The 14,929-nt window shown below is 39.1% G+C and overlaps 1 long non-coding RNA gene across 3 annotated transcripts in view; it reads right to left on the bottom strand.

The window, feature by feature from the left end:
* Positions 1-1,022: 1,022 nt before the first annotated feature.
* LOC131920560 (uncharacterized) overlaps positions 1,023-14,929 on the bottom strand; it is a 31,646-nt gene continuing 17,739 nt past the window's right edge. The window contains exons 3-4 of one of the 3 annotated variants that reach the window (XR_009381705.1): positions 12,369-12,520; positions 1,023-1,550 (exon numbers count right to left, since the gene is read on the bottom strand). This is a non-coding gene — a long non-coding RNA (uncharacterized LOC131920560). Of the gene's footprint in view, positions 1,551-2,385; positions 2,507-12,368; positions 12,521-14,929 lie in introns of all 3 variants that reach the window. The other 2 variants (XR_009381703.1, XR_009381704.1) reach the window with 2 other exon arrangements.

Below are 14,929 nucleotides of genomic sequence, written 5' to 3'. Positions count from 1 at the left end.
CTCTTTAGCCTTTGGGGGGCCCACCACCCAGCACCCAAATAAATCACATGGAGTCTTATTCTTTCTTATGAATGCCTGACCTTAGCTTGGCTTGTTTCTAGCCAGCTTTTCTTAAATTATCACATCTACCTTTTGCCTCTGGGCTTTTATCTTTCCCTATTCTATATTCTTTTCTTTACTTCTTACTCCATGGCTGACTGTGTAGCTGGGTAGCTGACCACTAGAGTCCTCCTCTCCTCCTTTTCTTGTTCCTTGATCCTCGTCTTCCTCCTATTCATTCTCTCCGCCTGCCAGCCCCGCCTATCCTTTCTCCTGCCTAGCTATTAGACATTCAGCTCTTTATTAAACCATCAGGTGTTTTAGACAGGCAAAGTAACACAGCTTCACAGAGTTAAACAAATGCAACATAAAAGAATGCAACACGTTTGCATCATTAAACAAGTGTTCCACAGCATAAACAAATGTAGCACATCTTAAACTAATATTCTATAACACTCATTTGTAAGGAAGACACAGTCAAATGCTACTTAGAGTTTGTCTTGGAGCTTGTCACCATTTTAATATTTTAAAATGAGGATTTTCATATGTAAGAAATGTCATTTCAAATTGTTCAAGTTAAAGAGTGGAGCCTTCAACATGTCTCCAATGTTGAAGCCATGGATTTCCTAAAGTTATCAAAGTGTAAACAGCAATGGTCTATTAAAAGAATACTTACTAGACACCAGACACTACACAGCTCTTCATCACACTTGGTATTAACAAAACCCCAGAAACTGTCAGTGTTCCTAACCCTGATTCACAGTCTGAAAGGTTGTTGTCACCACTTAACATTTATTAATCAGTTGATTTCAAAATATAAGACTGATTAAATAAGAACTTCATCACAAGATCTTCAGTAACTTAGTCCTCCATCCAAATAGAATAACGAGTTTAGAATTTACACTTTCTTGGTCTCAGAAAATATCTCCATGTAAATAAAAGTTTGGATCAGCATATTTTCCAGAGAAATGTCAATTGCATCATTCTGTGATATATCAGCATTTGAATCACTGTTTATTACTATATTTTTCAGAATACACAAAATCATTTTGACTAATATTTAAGGGTTTACTGTATGACTGTATTTTACAAAATAGCTGAGATGGTTAATAACTTTCATATATCAAGCAAAGACAGATAAATATCATGTCTAGGATTTAGAGGTAGATCTAATTCTCCTAAGAGAGTAAGAGATATGGCTAACTAGCTCAGGACTGTGGGGAAAAGTATTTTTGTAACAAAAACATATTAAAACTGAGAAGCAACTGTTGTAATTCACTGAGAGTTCTAACTGTGTACTCAGTTCCTGGGTTTGGGTGACAGTTTGTAGGATACTATTACAGTCCCAAGTATCTTTTAGAAATCTTCACTTCAGGACATAAAGTGTGTCCCCTCACAAGCGCCACAGCTCTCAAGAGGCAGCCCAGTGTTCCTGCTTTGGGCAATATGGAGTCACTGGCTCCTCTTGCTTCCATCCAAATCAGCAGTAGGGAACAAATGCAGAGTAGGCCCTACATTTAGAGCAAAGACAAAGAAGTAAGGAAATTACAATGTGGAGAAACACAGTTTTATTGATTAGTAATCTGTGGATGTGTTTTACACTATTATCATAAACCTATAATTCAGTCAGTGAATTAATGCTGGGTACCCTAGACTGTTGGTATTTGTGGAATAGTTTCAGAGTTCTGTGATTTTAATAATAGTAGCAGCAAATACTTGTAGCTAGAGTTTTCCTGCCTGGCCCACAGTCAGGACAAATCTCTCTCACCTGCCAGTCCCACAGCCGCTCAGACCCAACCAAGTAAACACAGAGACTTATATTGGTTACAAACTGTATGGCCGTGGCAGGCTTCTTGCTAACTGTTCTTACAGCTTAAATTAATCCATTTCTATAAGTCTGTACCTTGCCACGTGACTCGTGGATTACCAGCATCTTCACATGCTGTTTCTAATTGGGCGGCTGGCAGTGTCTCTCTGACTCAGCCTTCCACTTCCCAGCTTTATTCTTCTCCTTGTCCCACCTATACTTCCTGCCTGGCCACTGGCCAATCAGTGATTTATTTATTGACCAATCAGCAACACACTTGACATACAGACCATCCCACAGCAAATACTCAGAAATGTTCACTGCTATCTACTCATTCTGAATCCCTGGAATTGATCTTCCAATTTAAAAAGTGTCTCTAAACCCCAAATACAGGGTGAAGCATATACTGTAGATCAATAGATTTTTCAAGTGCAATAATTGTTTCTCTCTGGGAGATTCCCATTAGTCCCAGAAGGAAGAATACTTTGATTGACCTCAGAGAACACAGCAAATATGGATAAGCTGTGTGTGCTGCTGACCTTATCAGGCAAAAGGCAGGCCTTGAAAATCACAGGAGAACACCCTGGGCATGTGCACATCAGCCATGGGAACCAAACAGCTGGTCAAGTATGTGTTCCTCCAAATCTGCCAAATATGAAACTGCAGATCACAGAAGGGAAAGGAGGAAAGCAAGTCTGTGAACTAATAATCTCTGTACATTTAAAACACCCTCAGAGAATAATAGGAAAAAAGAAGAAGAATATTTGACACCTGGGAATCTTAAACACATTGAGGAAAGACATTTTCTTCATTAAAAACCCCAAAGACCCAATTGCTTAAGCTCCTGGATACAGAGCTCACTTTTGATGCTGTATATCTTGCTCTGTATCTAGGTTCTGTAGCCAAGAAGACAGCTAGAAGGGGAGAATGAGTATGCTTTATTTACCATAGATAATCTCAAGCAATGGAGCTGTTTAAACTTTAGGGCTGTGGGTAAGGGAAGCAGGGAGGAAGTCTCTATACTTTAAAAGGAGCAAAGCTTTTAGTTCCACCAAAATCTCTTCCCAGCATTAATCAGGGATAACTCTTCATCTCCCACTAGCAGCTGGATCAAGAACCTGAATGCATCTTTAGTATGGGAGAATCCCAGTCGCCCTCACTGGGCATCTCTGAGGAAGTGGAATATATTCTTAGGCAAAGCACCATGATGCTTTTCAAAAACAAGACTTTTGTTTGCTTAGCTTTTACTTTTTAATTATTCTTTATGTTAGCATTCAAAATATTGAGTTTTATCATGCTGTCTTCATGTACATGTGTCATTATACTTTCCTTCTCAATCATTCCTCCCCACCTCTTCCCTCTCCTACCCCTTCTCCTCGTGCCTCTGATTCCTTTTCTTCTCCCAACCAATAAGCTAATTCCTGCTTTCACAAGGCAAGATTTTATGATCTCAGGTTTAAATTGTTTCTATTTGTAGTGAAATTAGTACAATATTGAACAAATAAAACAGATGTGGTGACCGAAAAGCAAGCCCTGGCTTACATGCTAAGAGGGAACGCAGAAGAAAAGGAAACCCAAGGATGCTGCCTAAGGATCTGAGGGAGACACCAATTTTGCCCTTACAAATATCTCAGAATTTGGTTCAAGGCCTAGAAACTTTCATTTATTCACTTATTCAACAGCACTTACAGCAGACCTACTGCTATATGCCAAATACAATATTAGATATAGAAATATAGAGTCAAAATAAGATGGTCCTTATCTTCCAAGAGTTCACAACTCAGCAAAGGAGGGAAAGTGTGACATTGACTCACTAAGATCACTAGAGAAAAGAATCAGGAGAGTGAAAATGAGAACAATGGAAACGCAAAAGCCAGGAGGTGAGAAGGAGATCCTAGTGTATTTGTGAGCAACACAGAGCTAAAGGGCTGGAATCACTTTCGTCCATTCGTTCTCCTATTCAACAAGCATTTATAATAGACCTACTACACACCAATGACAAGACAGTGTGGCTAAATCAAAACTTACAAGATGGCAAGTGGATAGAGGGGCAGGACCAAAAGGGGCAAAATGACAGTGGAACTCTGGCATCTGGAGCCAACTTTCTCCCAAAGGGCAATGTTGTTGACCAACACAACCACAGTGGTTCAGTCTTGACTCTGACCACTTCTAATCAAGTCAAGTAAGCACAGGGTATGCACTCCAGCTGTGACAGAGCTCACCTGTGTGCACAGGGTATGCACTCCAGCTGTGACAGAGCTCACCTGTGTACACAGGGTATGCACTCCAGCTGTGACAGAGCTCACCTGTGTGCACAGGGTATGCACTCCAGCTGTGACAGAGCTCACCTGTGTGCACAGGGTATGCACTCCAGCTGAGACAGAGCTCACCTGTGTGCACAGGGTATGCACTCCAGCTGTGACAGAGCTCACCTGTGTGCACAGGGTATGCACTCCAGCTGTGACAGAGCTCACCTGTGTGCACAGGGTATGCACTCCAGCTGTGACAGAGCTCACTTGTGTGCACAATGTATGCACTCCAGTTGTGACAGACACACTCACTTCTGTTCTCACTTAGCATTTGTGTTTCTGACTTGAGTCAGGTCATGCCAAGAACTACTTCCCCTACTTGCTATACCCCTAGGATGTTTTTAGGCACACAATGACTGGAGGGTGTCAGTGAATTTATGACTCCCAAACTAGGGGAGCTGGGCCTCCTGCCACACCTGAAACAGTTCCTTTCAAAGACCCCTGTCCCCGAATCCCTGTCATAGCTCTGAAGTCTGTGCCTCACATGTTCATTGTCGCCTGATTTAGGACGCTGGTTCTGCTTAGCTATTCACCTTTGTAGATTTGTGACAAGAGAATACACAGAGATTCCCAAGAAGACTATTTGTAATTCACCCGCACAGGTAACATTTTGACTCACCTGGAAAAGGGACAATATTTTCTTCATTGATATAGTAATAATATCTGGCTTCAAAATAAATGTCTTTATCAGATTTAAAAAAAAAAGTTCCTTCATGACAATTTCATCCTAATATTTAATCAGAGAAACTGGAGAAAGAGATAATGAAACCTCCTTTAAGGTTTTAGCTGTAAATTCTCTGGTATCACCCTCTGGTGATAAATGGCTGTAGGGAAAGAGGACTGCTTGGTGTAAACATTGTAAAACCAAAACCATGCTGTGAAAGTGTTTCAGAGCCCCTCCAGCTGACACTTGATGTTTATTTCTATGGTCTCTCTAGAGATATAAGAGCCAGGAAAAGAAATTATAATTTAATTTTAAAGCTCTCAGTAACTTAGAAAAGCAGCTAAAAAAGTCAAAAGGCAGAAGACTAACAAGTTTCCTGGTTTTCCAAGGTGAGGCACTGGTATTTGATAGGCCTCTGTCTTTATACAGTGGGATGAGAGAAGGTCGCCACACCCCAATAATGATCCCAGGAAAAACTTCTGAAGGTATATGCTGTGTAAAGATAGACAATAATTCTGTGAACAAAACATCACTTCAGTTTTAAGTAGATAAAACAGATGGAAGAATGGTCTAGGTCAGGTCTTCACAATCAGTAAGTCATATTGAGATGCATTCTGAAGACACAAGGGATGCAGGTTCCCAGTAGCTTTGCTGATGGAAGCAGAACCACAATGCTACACTCATCCCCTCCTTTCCATGCTGTCAGCCTTCTTAGAATGAGTCTACTCTCATCAGTCTAGCTCCTAGCTAGGAAGATTCTGTCACCTCGTTATTAACTAGAGAGCTAACTCCAGTCCAACAGTCCCTTCCATTCACACGGTCCTCATGGCATTTTCTTGGTCATTTATTCATGCAGTATTTATTGAAAAGCTATTCTGTGCACAATGATTCTAGGTCTGGGCAAAATCAGCAGCATACAAGAGTCACTGCTGTCCTCAGAGTGCAATGGAAGGATGCAGTGTAGATGGATTCGGTGAGCAAAGAACAGAATCATTGCAATAGGCAAAAGAGAGTCACCTAGAAAATACACAGGGCATTAGTCTGCCCTGTGATGAGAAAGGCCTAAGTGACAAAGGAGTCGGGGTCTCTGGGGGCCACACCACTGTATTCATATATTGATGGGCTTTGCCACCACAATTAGCTCTGGGGAAGTTGTGTCACATCTTTATGATGTAATTTCTTTGGCTATAATGTGGAAATAACATGTCTCAAAGTATTGTTTTGAGGGTTAAATGAATTGACTACATGTACATGAGGCACTAACATTGATAAAGAGCTTTCATGTAACTGTTAATATGATCATGTAATCTTTAAGATCCTTTCTAGGCAGCCAGTACACATTTCTTCTTGCATTTCTACTAGAGATAGAAAAAAATAGATTTAGATCAACAGAGCCACATCCTTTGTTTCTTTGTCCCATGGATGGGACTGCTAATTACACTATAGATATCTTTTCATGATGTATTGTTATATAAAAGGAAAATAACCAAAACTTGTCTTACACCAATTTTGCAAGAAAATATTACCTTCTAGTAAATATAAGATCCAGCTGGGAGGCTGCAGCAATGAATAGCCAACACAGTGTCATAAATGTGGGAAAAGTCAGATGTGGCAATAATACTGCTGAAGAGATAAACAGTCAAATAAAACACAGCCTTGGTAATTCCCAAGTTAAAAAAAAAAAAAGAAGAAGCATAACTCTAATGGGTAATTGAACACACAAAAGGATGTAGGGTAAGGAGTGGGTCCTATTTGAAGTAGTAAAACTTTACCTCAGTCGTTTTACCTCTAATACAAGATCTTGGGGTACAGCAGGTACTGGCGCCATTAAAGGGAAATTTATACTTACAATACTAGAAAAAATGATCTTCCATAGGAAACAAAAATTGCTTTGGGTTGAAGAAATAAATAAGAAGGGGTTTTTCAAAGTCAAGGTAAAAACATTTTTTCTCTTGTCATAAATCAGTACTGAGTTTAAATTTTGAATCATATTTATTATTTCTTGCTTTATCCTGATGCAAATTTCAAGTTTCAAAGCTCATTAACGTTCTTAAATGTTTATGTTTATACACTGATTGTGCCTCAGTAGCATGTTTTATTTACAAGTTTCTGTGCATACTGCTGTCTTTAAAAGGAATTTTAACCTTTTGTGCATTAAAGAGATGACTTTCTTTCTAAAGTATCATTCTGAAGTTTACTCATTTAGGTGATGGTGTTGGTAGTTGTCTTGATGGAGCTTAGATTCCTGGGAAAAGTGTTTTATCACTTAAATTACATTACTCATTGATTATGTATTATCTGCTTATATTAAGAAGCTACTGTGAGCAGTTAATGTTTACTAAACAATCAATAAAATCTAAGTGCACAAGAATAAACTCAAACAAGTAGACTGGAATTCAGGAAACACTGAGACCACGCGAACAATGGTCGCTATGAGAACTCATTTCTGCTCAAAAGATCTAATTTATCTTTTTAATGTCATCAAACTTAATAATCAATGGCATGTCTTATAGCTTCAGTGATGCAGCAACTTGACAATAACTCAGAGAGTTTAGAAATCAATTCATCAATTCACAATTTTAATTGGACTGTGTATGGTTACTTTTAAGTGATTAAACTCTCCAATAATGGATGTAAAATGAAAGTTAATATAGATGTAAACAGTTGCCTTTATGTTATAACTCAGCTTCTGTTCCACCCCAATAACAGGCAGGCAATTTCCACCATGAGCGCGATTGGGTGGAATAGACATAAGGCATATGTAATGGACAAGAGTGAGATGGAGGCATAGTAAGAGTGAAGTCATTTATGTATGTGTGTACATGCACATACACATATACTTCACAATGACCCTCTCAGATACCTACAAGTCCAGTGCACTTTAGGCAAATAAGAGGAAACACAGATTTTCTTTATTTCCTTATTCAGAGGGAGGTTAAAGAATGTTGTTACTTCTCAAGTCTGCATCTACTTGGAGGGTTGTGCTACTGCTCACATATTTGCATACTGAAATCTCATTATCCATTAAATATCCAAGCTAGACAAGATCTGTGATTGGTCTACCTCACCCCTTCAAGATTTGGGGACCCAGAAGTTTAGGGGCATTAGGAGACCTGTCTGCAATTACACAGAGAGTTAGAGACAGTCTTCTTCCAGTCTGTCTTCCCACACCCAGCAATCACTCCACTCCAGCACACTTCTCTGATCTCCCTTGCCCAAGCACATAATTTCTGACACTTAACAATGAGGAAATTAATGAGTTCGTGAGTTAAAGATTGGCTTTAAACAAATTGGTTCATTATTATTTAATTGAGGAGGCTTTGAAGCAATAAAAGCCTTGCTTATGAAAACTAGATAAGTAGCTCATGAAACACTGAGTTCAAGAAATGTAAAACCTGCCACTAGTCACTATGTGCTGCCTTCGTGGTTGATAAACACCACCCAGTAGCTCCAGAAGTGTCAGAGCCAACAGTGTCCCAGCACTCCAGAGGCATACATCAATGTGATCAGAAGCATAAAATATAAACAATCATGAACATATCGATTATTCTGGACACTTGAAGTCTAACAAATATTTGAAAGGTCAGTCATTTTACTTGCATCAAATTACAGATAAGTCATTTGCTTGAAGCTGGAAATGTGGTTCTCCATGTGAATTTATCTCATGACCTATGAACTTCATCATACCATAGTTTCCTTAGGCATGAAAAATGTATCAGAAGCACTCAATACTATAATGCATATACCAATAAACAATTTATACATTGCCAGGAAAAGTATTGTATGGAAGAAACTGCTCCTATATGCTGAATAAATACCATTAAACAGAATTTTTGCTCTGGCAGAAAGTGTTTCAAGCTTTTTGTAAGTCAATTACTATATGAGCTTAAAAATATTATATGCTTCCACGTTGTTAAAACATAATGATGTGTAGTTTCATAATTTACTTCTACTTTTATCTAAAAAAACACTAACTTTGGACTGATTAATATACTAGAGTTTATCTTCAGACAATTCTTTTTTATAGTGAATGATTTCTATAAGGTTCTCCTGTATTGAAGCCTGATTTTTAGCGTTTTCTCAGCAATATGAGCTTCCACCTAGTAGTCTGCCTGGTGCTCCAGCTGGTTAGGAAGGGGTAGCTCATAGTCCCACAGTTCCTTCTCTGATAGGCATTTCTCAGGAGTCCACATCCTTCTGCTGGCTTCTGGCAGTACAAGAGGGCTTTGGTTTGGAGTACTTGCAGTTCATGAACTCTTTATGAGAACAGCAATTCCACCTTTCTGACAATGCTTCCAACTATCCTGAGCTTCAAGGATCTGCTCCCCATCTGCCTCCAAGCATGATTCTCTGTGTAAGGAAAACACCCTTACACAAACTTTTACACAAACTCAGAATTTCTTCTGAGACATTACTGTATTTGCAGATTAGCAACAACAACAACAAAAAGCTTTCCTTTAGGTATATATCAAGGATAACCATTCTTAATTCTTTCTTTTGAGCTAAGGTGGGCAGTCTTACAGCACTTTCTCATGAACTCATCTAAGACCCTGCAACAACTAAAATAAGCCTTAAAATAGATTTCTTTCGCTCATGAGCTGATCCATTTGGAAAATTCTCTTTAAACTCATGTTCCATTAGTCAGCAGTCGATAGCCATAGCACATATTTCTACTTTATACTAAAAGTCCTTAAGTCTAATAAAACAGCAGAGTTACAAAACCCAAAAGAAAATAGTGGTGATTCATCTTGTAGTCAAGTGTACAAGAGTTCATTTTACAGTTGCTGGTGTGTATATGGTGAAACAGGGTCTCACATAGCCAGACTATCCTCAGAATTACCCTTAAAGCCTGATCCTGTTGCCTCTCATTTTTAGAGTGCTGGGGTTACAGGCATGTGCTGCCGTGCCAAGTTGATGAGGTCCTGGGGGACTGAATGCAGAGTTCGCATGAGCCACACAAGCATCCTACCAGCTGCACTATAGCCACAACTCCTCTTACAGCTTCTTAAAAAAATTACCTATAGAAGACAGTATTTTGCTGGCAGTAGGGGTGCATGCCTTTAATATCAGCATTTGGGAGGCAGAGGCAGATAGATCTTTGAGAGTTTGAGGCCAGCGTGATCTACAGAGCAATTTCTAGGACAGTCATGGCTATAGAGAGAAACCCTGTCTCAAAAAACTCAAAATAAATAAATAAATAGGTTGATAAATAGGTAAATAAATAAATAAAAGAAACACAGTATTTTATTTTAAAATAAACCTGAAATACTAAATGGACCAAAGAAACTAAAAACTACCAGTTTAAATAAAACCCATTTAACAATTAGTCAAAAGAGGAAGAACATTCTAAAAAATCTTTCAATTTCTTCTTAAACATATCTTCTATTGTCTTAGGGGTTTCTATTGCTCTACAGAGACACCATGACCATGACAACTCTTATAAGGAAACATTTAATTGGGTTGCATACATTTCAGAGGTTCAGAACATTATCATTGTGGAAAATGGCAGCGTGCAGGCAGACACGGTGCTGGAGAAGGAACTGAGAGTTCCACATCTTGCAGTCAAGAAGAAGTGAAGTGTCTCACTGGGCATGGCTTGAGCATATACGAGGCCTCAAAGCCCACCTTCAAAGTGACACACTTCCTCCAACAAGACCACACCTACTCCAACAAGGCCACACTTCCTAACAGTGTCACTCCCTTTGGGGGCCTTTTTTTTTCAAACCACCACAGCTATGAATGTAATTCCTAATATAAACTGCATTCTGTTAGATAAAACAAAGAGATTTGCATTATTTTCTGCTATTTAGATTTTCAAAGGCTCCAAAAACCTGTGTAACTCAAACATTTTTAATAATAATAAAAAGTCAATTAAGTCTATAGTATGATCTTAAGCACAGAAAATTCAGGATCGAGCTGGGCAGTGGTGGCATGTACCTTTAATTCCAGCACTCAGGAGGCAGAGGCAGGCAGATCTCTGTGATCCGAGGCTAGCCTGAGCTACAGAGTAAGTTCCAGGACAGGCGCAAAGCTACACAGTGAAACCCTTCTGGGGGTCGGGGGAAGAAAATTCAGGATCTCTGACTTGGTGATTGTGTTTTAGATAATTTTATTCTGAAATCCAGTCCTTGACTTCATTGTTCTCCAAGACTATTAGGATAAAGGGGCAATTTGAGTTGAAAAAAAAAAAAAGACAGTCAATTTTAATTGTAGACATTGTAATTACAGATTTTTTTTTGAAAATGCATACTTCACTATCTCTCTTCTAATCACATATGATCTGCTAGCCAAATACCCTCTAATAAGCAGTTCTCTGTATTTTAGAAAACTGTCTTCTGAGTTATAAATTGATGATTGAGGAACTAGAATAAAAACTTTTAAGTAAAAACGAAAGAATCTCATTATTTGCTGCATATGATAAAACAAAATTTAAAGGTTGAAAGCCCAGGTCTTTCTCCTGTGAAAATTTGTTCACATATCCTAAGTTGTAGGCTTGTGAAGTCACAAAGACAGAGCCACTGGTATTATTAAGTTGAAGTAAAAGCATGTGGGCGTATATTAAGGAGATCTTCGGAGAAAAGTTAAAGATATGCTTGTTACACTTTCCCTCCACTCTTCCCTCAACAGCTAGTCTTGTTTTCAAGAAGGCATGCATCTCATGCAAGCCCCATTGCTTTTCCTCTGCTCCCTACCTCCAAGTCTACTTGAAAAGGTGCCACTCGGTTCTCTACACAATAAACTCCACAGATGCAGATGGATGCCTGTGCACCAACCTCCTGTCCTGCTCATGGAACTTGAGTAAAAAAATAAATAAAACAAAACTAGACTATGTCACCTGGGCTTACAAAAGACTGTTCTTTGCCACAGTACCTAAAGTCAAAGGATCTACTCTGACATTAATCTGCCTTTGATGTGACAGGAGAGTGAGAGTCCCCACACTTGTTGATGACAACCGCCACACACCCAGCTTTTCTTGTTCCCTGACAAGGCCTGTCCCAGTCCTCTCCTGGGACACCTTTCACAGCAACTGAAAACAACAGAAGCCAGCAGGAATGTGTAAGAACAGGTGCGAGAGCCTCCTGGCTGCCTGCCTGCAGGGGAAGGGTCTCTGCAGACATCCCTCTTCCACACTGCCCTGCTGCCCTCAGACACCACAGGGTCTTGCTTCTTTTCATGCAACAGATGTTTGGAAAGATTTGTAATGATGCACTGTGGCTTTGAATGTGCTGCTGGCAAACTTCTCAGCTTTTAAGGGGCTAGAGCTGACTCCCCAACCAAATAAAACAAGAATGGAAATGGTTACTCATATTTGTACTCAGATAGGGGAAATGATAATAAAGAAGCTAGGAGTTTTCTAGGCTGCCCCATCATTCCATCTTGCTGCTTTACAATCCTGCCACATCTTGGAAAGAGAGATATTCCTAGGTTCATGAGATTTCTATAATCAAAGAGGAAATAGGTAAGCTAATGCTTCCTCCACAAACAAGTCAGAACAATCACATGCTCTAGCAGGGGAGACACCACCATCTGGCTGACTACTTATCCTCACCTTCTATCCATATCTTAGAACTGTCCTACCAGTCTGGTGCTCTCTGCAAGGTTGGTTTCACCTATGTAGATGAATGGGCTCTGCTCCTTGGAGTGACTGCTTCTCATGTGGATCATCATCATCATCAGCAGCAGCAGCAGCAGCTGTGTTATCTGAGAGTTAGAAATGCAACATCCAAGGCTCACCCAAGCCTCTGAAAAGACTTTAACAGATGTCTCAGATGATTCCTATGTAGCCAAGTCTGAGAAACACTACACCACAGCTTCTTAGAGTGAACAGAGAATAAGCTGTTCTCCTCTGTATGTGGAACCGGAGTACTAAGTGATTCTCTAAGCCACCAGTTCCCCAATATGGGCAAGCACCATCAGATCAATGCTATGGTTGAAAAGACCAAGGTCCAAGAGTACATGGCTAGTGGTGGCAGGACTTTCACGCAGAACTCACTGATTCCAAGATTCCTGCCTTGTTCCTGACTCAGCCGGTGCCTTCAGAGAGCACTGACTCTTCCACACCTAGATCCTGAGAATTATTTTCCATTGCCGTCACTTGCAAAGGAGAAAGACTTTGAGTCTTGGTTCTGCCATTACTTATTACCATAACTTTGACCAAATCACACTTTCTTTTTTTTTTTTTTTTTTTTTTTTTGGTTTTTCGAGACAGGGTTTCTCTGTGTAGCTTTGCGCCTTTCCTGGAACTCACTTGGTAGTCCAGGCTGGCCTTGAACACACAGAGATCCGCCTGGCTCTGCCTCCCGAGTGCTGGGATTAAAGGCGTGCGCCACCACCACCCGGCCAAATCACACTTTCAAAACAACAGACTAGAAGCTTCATACTATGGCCACTATAAAAATCATTTTCATAAAATAGAAAAGCAAAGTCATGATTTAGCATCAAGTAGCAAATACTAATATTATACAAGTTTTAAAGTAATCTATTCAAGCATTAGAAAATGTAAGGAGATATGCTCACAAAATGTCATATGTAATAACATGGTTATTTGTTACCCATCCTATATGACAAATTAAATTATGGAACAGTTATTCACTAACAGTATAATCTCCCAGACTTGGCAGTGACATTAAAATTTTGGTTTAATGCTAAAAGTAAAAGCAAGTTATAAAATTAGGTACATTTCTTCAAAAAGGTAGAAAATATATATAAACCTATTAATGTTCTATATTCAGATAAATGGGTACAGGTGACTGTTTTCCAACTTTCAGTAGTTACCAAATTGTTTTATTATTTCTCTCAAAGAAAATAAATGTTATGAAAAGAGAAGGAAGACAAATACAGTGATCATGAGACCTGAAAGAGTCATGTAAGTCACAATCTGGCTCAAAACTCCATAGATAGGAGTAGGTTGGACACCTGCTGAACCCTCACTCGGTGCTGAAGCCTTTGAAGCATTGTTCACTAAATTCTCCAAGGTCAGTAATAAACTAGAGTCTGCAACATTCATCCTTCTTGAAATAATGTGCATCTTGTTGGTTTCTCAGACCAAATATTGGGTCTCACATCTATATAGTTCTGCATACAGTTTACAAAGAAAGATAGAAACTACCCAGAGCAGTGGGGGCAGGGCATCTCTCCATAGCTTCCTGAGGGTGACAGTTCTTCCAGAGTGGCACCCTGCAAAGCTGCCTGCCTTAAAGAAGGGCACATGAGTGGTATCTTCAAATGAATGACTGTCAGCTAGAGTCACTTAAGTGTAAGCGCCCTCTCTCCCCAGGGCATTTGCCTTTGAATCTTTCCCCTCCATGTGGTGGAAGTTGTATCCTGACCCCAAGAGAAAGGACTGCAGGCATTAACAGGCTGGGGGAGGTGGTGCTCACAGTGAGGCCTCTGCTTACCAGCAACAGCAGCTTCCTGAGAAAGGTCAGACTGTGTAGGAGGAAAGACCCAGCTCAAATATTACCTACTCAGATTTCTTCCAACTGCCTTGTATGCATGTACACAGCTAGTGTCTTACAAAGTTGACACAGACAGCCTTGCTTATAACAGTAGAAACAAACTTGTTAGCCAGTACTGTCACCTCAAATGTCACCATAAATAACAAAATCAGTGTTTTGATACATAATTTATTAAAAAATAGTTTGCATGCACATTTTCAAGTACTTATATATAAGAATTTTGTAAAACATCACATTCAGAAAAATATAAAACAGATTTGAGTAAACCCAATTATATTAGTTTAAAAGTTATTCACAATGTCTTCTTGACAATGGGATTAACCATCAAATATTATTTGCTATAATATAGTATATTACATACTATGGGTAATATATTTCTCACAGCATCCAGTATCTTATATATGCTTTCAGCATTTGGGACAATTGTCAAGTTGATGAAAATATCTATTACTATTTCAAGAATAATTGAGAATTAAACTTTGGCATAACTCTACAAAAGAGACTTCCATTTCTTAACTTTTAAATTCTAAATTTCTATTATTTTATTATTCTGTATTATAGGAATGTTATCTAAAGTTCTGAAAGAATTATTTGTACTAAAGTGGTATTTTGCATTTAAGAACTTTAAGAACATCAAGAATTACTCACTACA

This window comes from Peromyscus eremicus, chromosome 10 (genome assembly GCF_949786415.1).
Source record: "Peromyscus eremicus chromosome 10, PerEre_H2_v1, whole genome shotgun sequence".
Lineage (NCBI taxonomy): Eukaryota > Metazoa > Chordata > Mammalia > Rodentia > Cricetidae > Peromyscus > Peromyscus eremicus.
This window is presented reverse-complemented; position numbering and strand designations above follow the sequence as displayed.